The sequence below is a fragment of the Calidris pugnax genome, unplaced genomic scaffold (genome assembly GCF_001431845.1).
Source record: "Calidris pugnax isolate Ruff unplaced genomic scaffold, ASM143184v1 scaffold25, whole genome shotgun sequence".
Classification (NCBI taxonomy): Eukaryota; Metazoa; Chordata; class Aves; order Charadriiformes; family Scolopacidae; genus Calidris; species Calidris pugnax.
In genome coordinates, this window is record NW_015090805.1 from 270,224 (window position 1) to 279,417 (window position 9,194).

A 9,194-nucleotide genomic window follows, 5' to 3' on the forward strand; every position below is an offset into this window, starting at 1 on the left:
TTCAGCATGTTGTGTTTTGCTGTACCAAACTGGAACATGGGATGAGAGAATCCTAGCAATATTCATTGAAAACAGGCAACTTGTTCTTCCTTTATATTTTTTGTATCCAGCCAGTATGAGAGTGAATATTATCAGTAGGAAATGTAGATGGTCTTTCATGAACATACGGAAGAAAGATGAGAAAGGCAACAAAACTTTTCTTGTTGTTTCTCTGCTTCTGTTGCTGTTTCTCTGCATAATATGAAGACAATCTGAAGTCTGTAAATGTACTCCAAGTTAAATTAAATAGAGTTACAATAGTAATCCTCAACTTGTGAGCTCCCTTTTTTGTCTTTGACTAGGAAATTATAGAGCTATGAAACAATATTCCTTCTGGAAAATTAAGAAACAAAGTTTGAGAAAACTCTTTTCCAAATGGGTTTGAATGAATCAGGTACTTATCCCAGATAGTAAGAAGTACTCATATGACTTACAAGTACTCAAAAATAAATTTTGCTATTGAGCAAAATATGGCATCTATATGGCTTTCAAGGTTGACCTTTGATCACCCTTAAAAGTAAGTGAACAAGAAAGTATCAGCCACATGTAGAAACTGGAAAAAAAAACCAAACAAGTATGATCTTGATGCATTCTTCACATGTATGAGACTGAGCCAGTCTTTCATGTACTAGTTCTTGCAAGCACCGTTGGCATCTAAATTCAGCATCCTTAAGCCAACTCCAAGATGCTACACATGAAAAATGTGTGCAGCGCAATGACCCCTACATTTCTTGAGTTCACTTTACAATCTAAAAACAATTTTTCAGAGAGTAAAATTATGTGTGGCTCCCAAGAACAACTTGGACCCAAAATTTTCAATCTACACAAGGAACAATGGTCATCTTGTAATTTCTACTCCCTGATACAATGAATTAAGCCTTTGAAGGAGGGAAACAAGCAATAATGCTTGACTGAAGTCAAACAGTGAGTATCTTCATGTGCAGGACAGATACCCACTTGGAAGATCAGCCATTTCCTGAGCAGCTGACCAAAATTCGAATCATCCAAACGTCCATGAACGCTAAGCAAAGGGCATAAACGCTATTGAATCAAACAGCTGTTTGCTATTAGAATGAGAGTTCTCAAGTACTATGTAGGTAATATTTGGACAGTGTATCCCATTGTTTAGGATAAGTTAAAGAAACCGTTCTCTGGAAATAATTGTTTCTGCTCAGACTCCCATTATCACATCTTTTTTCTCACCCTATCTTTCTCTCCCATTAGCTGCCGGGGCACCTCATCTATGTCTGGTAAAACAGATAAGTGGTTGTCATCAACCCCACTGCATGAATTACTCGTTATATCTGGTCTCTGAATACTTCAGATGCTCTGAGCAGAACATTTCTCTTCCTCTTGCCCGGGCAGTTTGTCATACCCTTGCAGTCTGCATGCTGACTAAGGGAAACGTGAGTTGCAGGGTTCCTCCTGGCCCTGACCACAGGCACTCGCTTGTCAGTGGGCTCCTTGCTCAGCTTGCTTGCAGCTGCAAAACTTGCTTCTGGGCAGACACCCCCTTTGTTGAGAACCCGAATTTTGTATCACCTAATGTTGGCAAGCTGAAAGTTACGTTGCCATTCGCGCTTTCCTTTTGCCAAGAAAGGTTGGAACAGATGATCCTTGAGGTCCCTTCCAACCTGCTATTGATTCTATGATTCTGTCTCCACTGCTTTGGGACAAAGGAAAACAGCTCCAGAGGGCAACGGTGGAGTAGGGCAAATTGTGCTTGGCGACTGTCTGCCTTTCTCCATGAACTGCCCAGGGACGCCGGGCAGCAACATCCCACAAAGGTGCCCCATTTGTAGGTGGTTACAACCTGGTGAGATGTATCCAGCTGAAACGACCATTGTTTAACATGTCAGGACCCTCGTTCTTCTTTGAAATAGAGACAGACTTATGATGGATTTAGCCCGCTAAGTAGGGGCTAGATCTGTGCTAAACTGCAATGGGCTGCAGCCCTTCAGCCATATGTTTTTGATACTTGTAACATTCCTTGAATTAAGGTTCAAGGAAAACTTCAAAGTCTACTATTGCTCAGTGAAATGAATACTACTAATGGCATTAATCCATGGACTTCAGTCGGACTATCCACCTGAGAAGAGTAAGGAATTAGCTTTTTCTAATGATGTATAGTCACAAATAAAAATCCTTAAGAACTGATGGCATTTTGGTTCATCTACCAAAAGTCTTATTCAGAGAATAGAAAAAAGAACCACCACAAAATATGATTTAAGATTTTTTCTGTGATTTCAGAAAATGAAGGAGTAACTACTTTTCTCTGGGAAGTTAAAATACATTATTTTGTTCATTTTTGTTTTGTTTTGTATTTTCTGTTAAAGATTTTAAAATACAGAAGTACACCTAAAGATGTATTACTACATGTGCATATAAAAGTACAAACACAAGGAAAGATAAACAATTAAAGGGACATTATGACATTTGACTCTCATTTTAACTTAGGAAATAACCCATAATAAGTTTAAAAGCAGAACAACCACAGCATTCTAGTATTTAAGATTTCAAAAAGAAAAGTAACTTGTTGGTATCAGATTTGTCCATTTGTTCTCAATTTGTAACTGAGAGCAGCGCAAAAGACACAAGTAGTGACGAGTCAGTTGGACTTCTTAAGTGTAGTTTGTTTAATATTCAAAAAAGGCAAAACACATAAATAAACTTTTGTTTACAGCATAAACTTTAGCTTTGGTCCCTCGATGTTATTTCCATATAGTTAGATCTTGAATTATATTTAGCCTCCCAAAATAATAGGATGAAAAAATAAATGGAAAAGAATTAGTGTGCTGAGAAAAAGCAGATGCCTCTGGATGATAAAGGATCTACTTTTATATTGTTTCAGTAGACCAACAGATATGCCTAGTAAAAACAGATGAGCTTTGATGCATACAAGCCTGTTTTCAGATCTAATGAAAGATATTACCTCCTCACAAGTTCTGGCTTGCTTATTGCCTTATACCATCCTGGCTACAAAGACAGTGCTATTGCTCAAACGCTATTACTACTACTAACCTCCCAGCTAAAATAACACTACTACTACAAAAGTCCTAGTATGAGTTACTCCGTATTTATCAAACATATTGTACATGTACGTAATCTCTCAGAAAGGCTATAGGGCTACATAAAATACAATATGGCATGAAGTCAATCTGGAGTATGTTCTGAAGTGACCTGTCACAGTGAGATAATGGAATAGCAACACAATTGCAGTTACCAAAGTTCAGTCTTTACAAATCTGCAATGTAAAGTGACATTTGCTTACTATGCTGTTTCATGAAAAGACGAATAATTATTTTTTTAGAGAAGTTTTTTGACAGTGGGAACTATTTTTGCAGGTAACTGGCAATAAAATGCAAATAGCTGAGAAAAACTCTGGCAAAAAAACAAGATTGGAGTGACAAACATGTAACTAAAAGTTCCAAAATCCTTCTACTCTGTGCACTGCACTGTTAAATCCCTCTTTAGTCTGAAATAACCCCCAACTCTCAATCCCAAGAAAGAAAAAGAAAACTGATTTTGCAAAATTACAAACTTCCTTCCTGCACATATTTTTAGATTTAAGCTTTTCTGACAAGCTCTTTTATAAATCTTGGATAAAACTACTGATACATGATCTGAAATGGATCTGTGTTTTGGTTCAAATCATGTTGTGTTTGTTTCACATTTTGTGGTTTACTCTTAAATAATCTTTTTCTATTGTTTCTGTCTCTCTGCTTTTTTTTTTTTTTTTCCATTTCAAAACTGCATAGTAGCCTTTCTCCTATCAGACTACCCTGTTTTGAAACTTTTAATGGTTTCTTAATGACACTGCTTTCACATGATCCTGTTGTCTAGCTGTCCCTCTGCCTATCAGTTCCCCTCGAGCCTTTCAACCAATTTCAGTAAACTTTGAATGAGGGATAAGGGCTTCCAAAGGGACATTAATTCCTACAAATTTTAGGAAGGCTGTTAGTGAGAGGCGGAAGAAACACCAAAGAAGCGCCCACTGTTGGAAAGGTGAGTACAATTTAGTTATTATACCTCCTGCTTGCTATTAGCTAATTAAGCTCCCGAGTAGTCCAGCATATTTAACATAAACCACTTCAGCACGTGAGGGATGTAATTCAAGGTTTGGGGGAGATCAAGGTTGGAAGGGAACAAGGTGCTCAGCCATAAGAAAACAAGCGTCTTTAGTTCTAGTGCGCACATAGCAACCCTTGTGTTTAGAAATCCTATGGACATGAAAATGACCATCACATAACATGTAACGGATATAATTTTGTGAACAACACTCCCCTTCAGGTTTATTCCGGTGCAATGACAAACTCTCTGCCTGCAGAGATGCATTCAGCAAAACTGAGAAAATGGCAGTAGTTTGGAAATCTACAACATTTCTTGCAGTTTTTTGACAACATTCTCATCTAGCACGCTTAAGAATACATCTATAAGTTTTAAGAACAGTTCCCTTCTTCCCTTGCTCTACTCCTAAGGCTGGAAGGAAGTCAGACTTCTTCAAGGTTCATGTGGATGAAGAGGACCATATGGTTGTCAAATCAATTTGTTGAACTCTGTCCAAAGCCTATGAGATGGATGCTTTTCACATGGACACCACATGGTTTATCCGAGGACAGTTCGGCTAGGAACCAACTAGACAGGAAAAATAAAGTATTCGGATTGTTTCCTCTCCAAAAGATGGACGAGACACACTTTTGGGCCTGTTAAATACAAGTTTTCACAACCAGTCTCTGTGGTATCTTCTAAGCATTCGGTAGACATACAGAGATTTTTTTGTTTATGTTGTTCATTTAATCCTTATTTGAACAACTACAGGAATAACAGGAATACGCCACACCATATTTTTCTTATCATAAGAATGGTTCCTAATGAGAAACCATTATTTCTGCAATGTAAGAGACCACAGATCCCTACAAAATCTTCTTTTTACCAAATATTTATGATTTCTATCTAAGCATATGTTCTTTTGTACCTGTAAGTATGGAGCATAAATGGAGTTTACCTGCTTCTATGAGTCTCACTCACTCCAACATCTCATACAACCAGAATCAAAAGTGGAAAGATGGAAAATTACGACTATGAAAAGAAGTCTTGTGTTGGTGTGTGGAATGGTAACTAAAGCAGCATCTCAAGAGAAACTAAAACGAAATGTCCAACCTCTACCTTTATTAGTAACAGAAAAGAGGTATAGCATCATTCCTGAATGGTGTTTGCAACTTCTTGATACATTACTTCTATGGGAATTTTTTTCTTAATTTTGAATGTTAATTTATATGTGCAGTAAGTACTGTCTGATACCTCAGTGTGACACCCCACGCCCCTCCCCTGACTTTATTAAACTCAGGATAGTATGTAAGGTAGAGATTACATCTGAGTTTTGGAATACATGCATAATAGCTAAATTTTAAAATTTGCTGCATTTGGATTCTGGCTTTGTTCCAAATAGAAAAGTCTAAATATATGGTGTCTAGATATAGTAATTATATGCTAAAGACTTTAAACTCATGTTAATTATTTGTTATTGCGATAACTTTATTGGATTTTGCTTATCAATTAAAGGGATACAGAGGGCAAAGTTCTCACTAGGCATTTTCCCATCAGATACAGTAACTGCCTGCCATCTCAGCTATTAAATATAGATGTATCAAGGCACTAACAGCGCCTTGTCATGCCTTCTCCAACCAACAGTACACAGCAACACGCACACTGAGTGCGAGAGTAAGAGTATCAGACACTGCCCAGCGTGCATGTGTTGTATTTGGGGCTCATTATTATTCTCAGTACGAAATATCCTTTAACCATCCATACAATGTTCTGTGACCACTACGGTATAAATGCGCTTTACAACAGAAATAAAAATTGTGAAGAACAGTTCTTTTTTGAAAGGAATGACATCCTACCATTTGACGTTGCACAAAATGGCATATACCCACATACCCACACGCCATTATTGCCAAAATACTATCCGAAATATATGCTGCATAAACCAAAGACTTGGGCGAGTGCAAAGTACTCTTTTCCTTACTGGCAGTCACACAGAGGCTTAAATAAGTCAACAAAAAATTACATAAACCAAAAGCACTGCTTGTGCTTAAGTGATTTACTGGATTGGGCCCAAAAATATTGAAAATGTTGCAAGATTGATCCTTGATGTGATCCCTCACAACAAATTTTAATGTCCAGGCAGTAGCTTGTTTGATTCTCAAGCTGTACTTTATTTTCTTTTTAAAAGAAACTTTCCTTATCTGCTAGGCTGCCTATTCTGTTTCCTGAGAGTTGATCGATACTATGTAATGCCGCCTCTGAGGGGCTCAACCGGAAGGAAAAAAATGGTATTTCATGGGTCTGTGGTAAAATTCTGCTTTCTCTCTTCTGTTATTACTCTTTCACACTACCCAGTTGCAAAGCTCCGTGGCATTACTGCACCGGCAATGTCAAAAGTTTCATTTCCATCTATGAAGCAGCGCGGCGTCAACCAGGGTTTAAGAGCTGGGCACAGATGCATCTACTAACATAGAGATTTTCTAACTTTTGCATCAATCCCTCACCAAAAATGTTTTGGTTTTCATTTCTTTTGGGATAGTCATCGAGCAACATAACCAGCTGGTTTGTGACTGGTTTCACTTTTTGTTTGACGGGCACACTGCAGGGAAACGCTTCAATTCCCCACATTTTCGCACGGAATTAAAAATGTTGCAAAAGTATTTTTAATCATACCAACGTTTGTGTAAAGAGAGGAATTAACCAGGAGGACTACTGAGGAATAAATTACTCTGTCACGGTTCTCCACAGGGCCGCTTGTTTTAGAACAGTGAGAGAGTTTTCCAAGTGCCTACCGAGTTCTGTCTTCATACCACAGATACTCCTTAATCAGCAGCTTATCTCACTCGTATCATTTTCTTTCCATAGTTGCCCCACAAAGATAAACTGGTAGCAATTATTTGTAGCACTGGGGAGGGAGGGGAAAAAAACCAATCTTTTCCAAAGGCATCATACAAGATGAGCCGCAGCAATGCCCCCAGAGAACTCTGGAAGCCCCAGCGAAGAGGGACGGGCGTAGATTTTTGTTTGGGAGAAGAGGAAGAATTCCTCAGTCAGAAGTCTGGTGTGCAGCTTGCTTGTTCAGTAACCACAAAGTGCCATTGCTGTCCCAATATCTTCTTTTATTTGGTGCCATAAATAGCTGTCTACTTCAGCCTATCGTGACCTTTGATTAGCACTGCTACAAGCAACTGCTGGTCTGTCAAAGCACTTCAGAACATACTTTTAAAACAGAAAGGAGGTCAAATACAAAAGTAAGAGAATAAACATGACACATTTTTTTTTCCCATACAAATGCAGAATTCCTCTTATATCTCATTACGCTTCTGCAAGCTGAACATAAAGCAGAATCTAAAATCAGAAAAATACCACCAGAAAGCTCAAGAGGAATTGGTTCTTAGTTTCTTCCAAACCTAAGGTTTCAATTACATTAATCAGAGCTTCTTCTCTTCCTCTTGGCTGAAGGAACCCTTCTTCACAAGAGGGAATACTTGCTACAAGTTGTACCAGTATTGTTTCCACAAGTATTGTTCATATTTTATTTTTTTTGTGTTGACTTTTATGTGAACTGACAGTCAATTTCTTGGTGGACAATTGCCCACATTATAAAAATCCACTGATGTGTCACTGTTTGGCTCTGCCAAAAAAGCTAGTTAGAAGGAACACAATATTTGGCCTGTCATTAAACCAGGGGTCTACTTAACGATAAAAAGAAATGACCATCAATAAACATCGTGGTTTAAAGATAAGAAGTGTCAAAAAATACGGAATTGCTCGAAATGCTCTTGTGCCTCTGTAAGTCACCACGAACAGCAAAGAGCTCGAGTGAGAACCCTGTGGCAGAGAAGGGAAGTTAAATGCATTACGAGGACAGTAATTTTAAATGCTTTCCCAGGAGAACAAACTGGGTAAAGTGAAAATAGGAAGGAAAACCCAAAATAATTGATAAGGGGGAAAAAAAAAAGGACAGAAACCCCCACAGTAACGTGCTCAGAGGCATGAAAACCACTGAGATAAAAAGGGCTGTTTGTACGATTACACCTATTTCTAACCCAAACAAGAACAGGCTTACACTTACACAGATTTTCGCCACAGTTATGGCTTGGTTTTATTGTTGGTGAAGAAAACTCATGTAAAACCATTCTCTTGGTAAACAAACTATTGCATTTGTACAGTGATGAAGCAGCTGCCATCCTTTATTGTTTACAGAGTGGTTAACACAGAGACATACTTCAGATTTCCTTCCTAAATAACACAACCTAGTGATTAGCAAAAAAAAAAAAAAGGATTAACTTTTAACTTTGTTAAAATAGGAAATAACAGTAGATATCACCACTTGGTTTTGAGCTCTAGCTTTATACAGAAAAACACCCACCCACAGCTCCGGCAATGAGCAACTGGTATTTTAGTCTTTGTCACTGCGTGGTCCAAAAGATAAACATTTTGCACAAGAGTTAAGGCTGTTAGCCCTAGCCTCTTGAGCAAATTCCAACCCATGCGACCTAAATTCCTCCTGTGTTTTCAGCTGGATACTGTATTTTTCACTTCCTGCTCTGAAATTCTTGAATGATGTTGTTAAAAGGGGACTTTGACCTCGGAATACAAACACAACAAAAAAAAAATTAAGCACCATTTCCAGTACTCTCTGAGACCAAGTTCCCCATGTCTGCCAAATTTCTGTGCTTCCACAAGGCACACTTTCCCATTTTCTCCAGGTTTTAAATCCAGGTCTAAAGTCTCCCTGATTGCTACGTGAAGCATCTACACAGACTGGGACTTGACTTCACACTTATAAAGCAGCCACATAAATGCAAATGTACCAAAAGAAAGGAACAGGAGCAGCAAAGGATCCACTTGGCTTTTTAAAACGCTGGTGCCCCTCAACCAGGTATCTGTACCGAGGGAGGCAGCGTTGCGGCGAGGAATGGAGTCACCCCTGCCTGCACCCACGTCAGCTCCGCGGGCCCTGCTCAAAGCCCGCTGCTAGGCGGCGGGCCCGAGGCCTGCTCAGGGCCCGAGGCAAGGCCCGGCCGGAGCCCAGCTGACCGCTGCGCAGGCCGCAACGGCCGCACACCCACCGGAACGGACCGCCCCGCCTCTCCCCCCGCGCG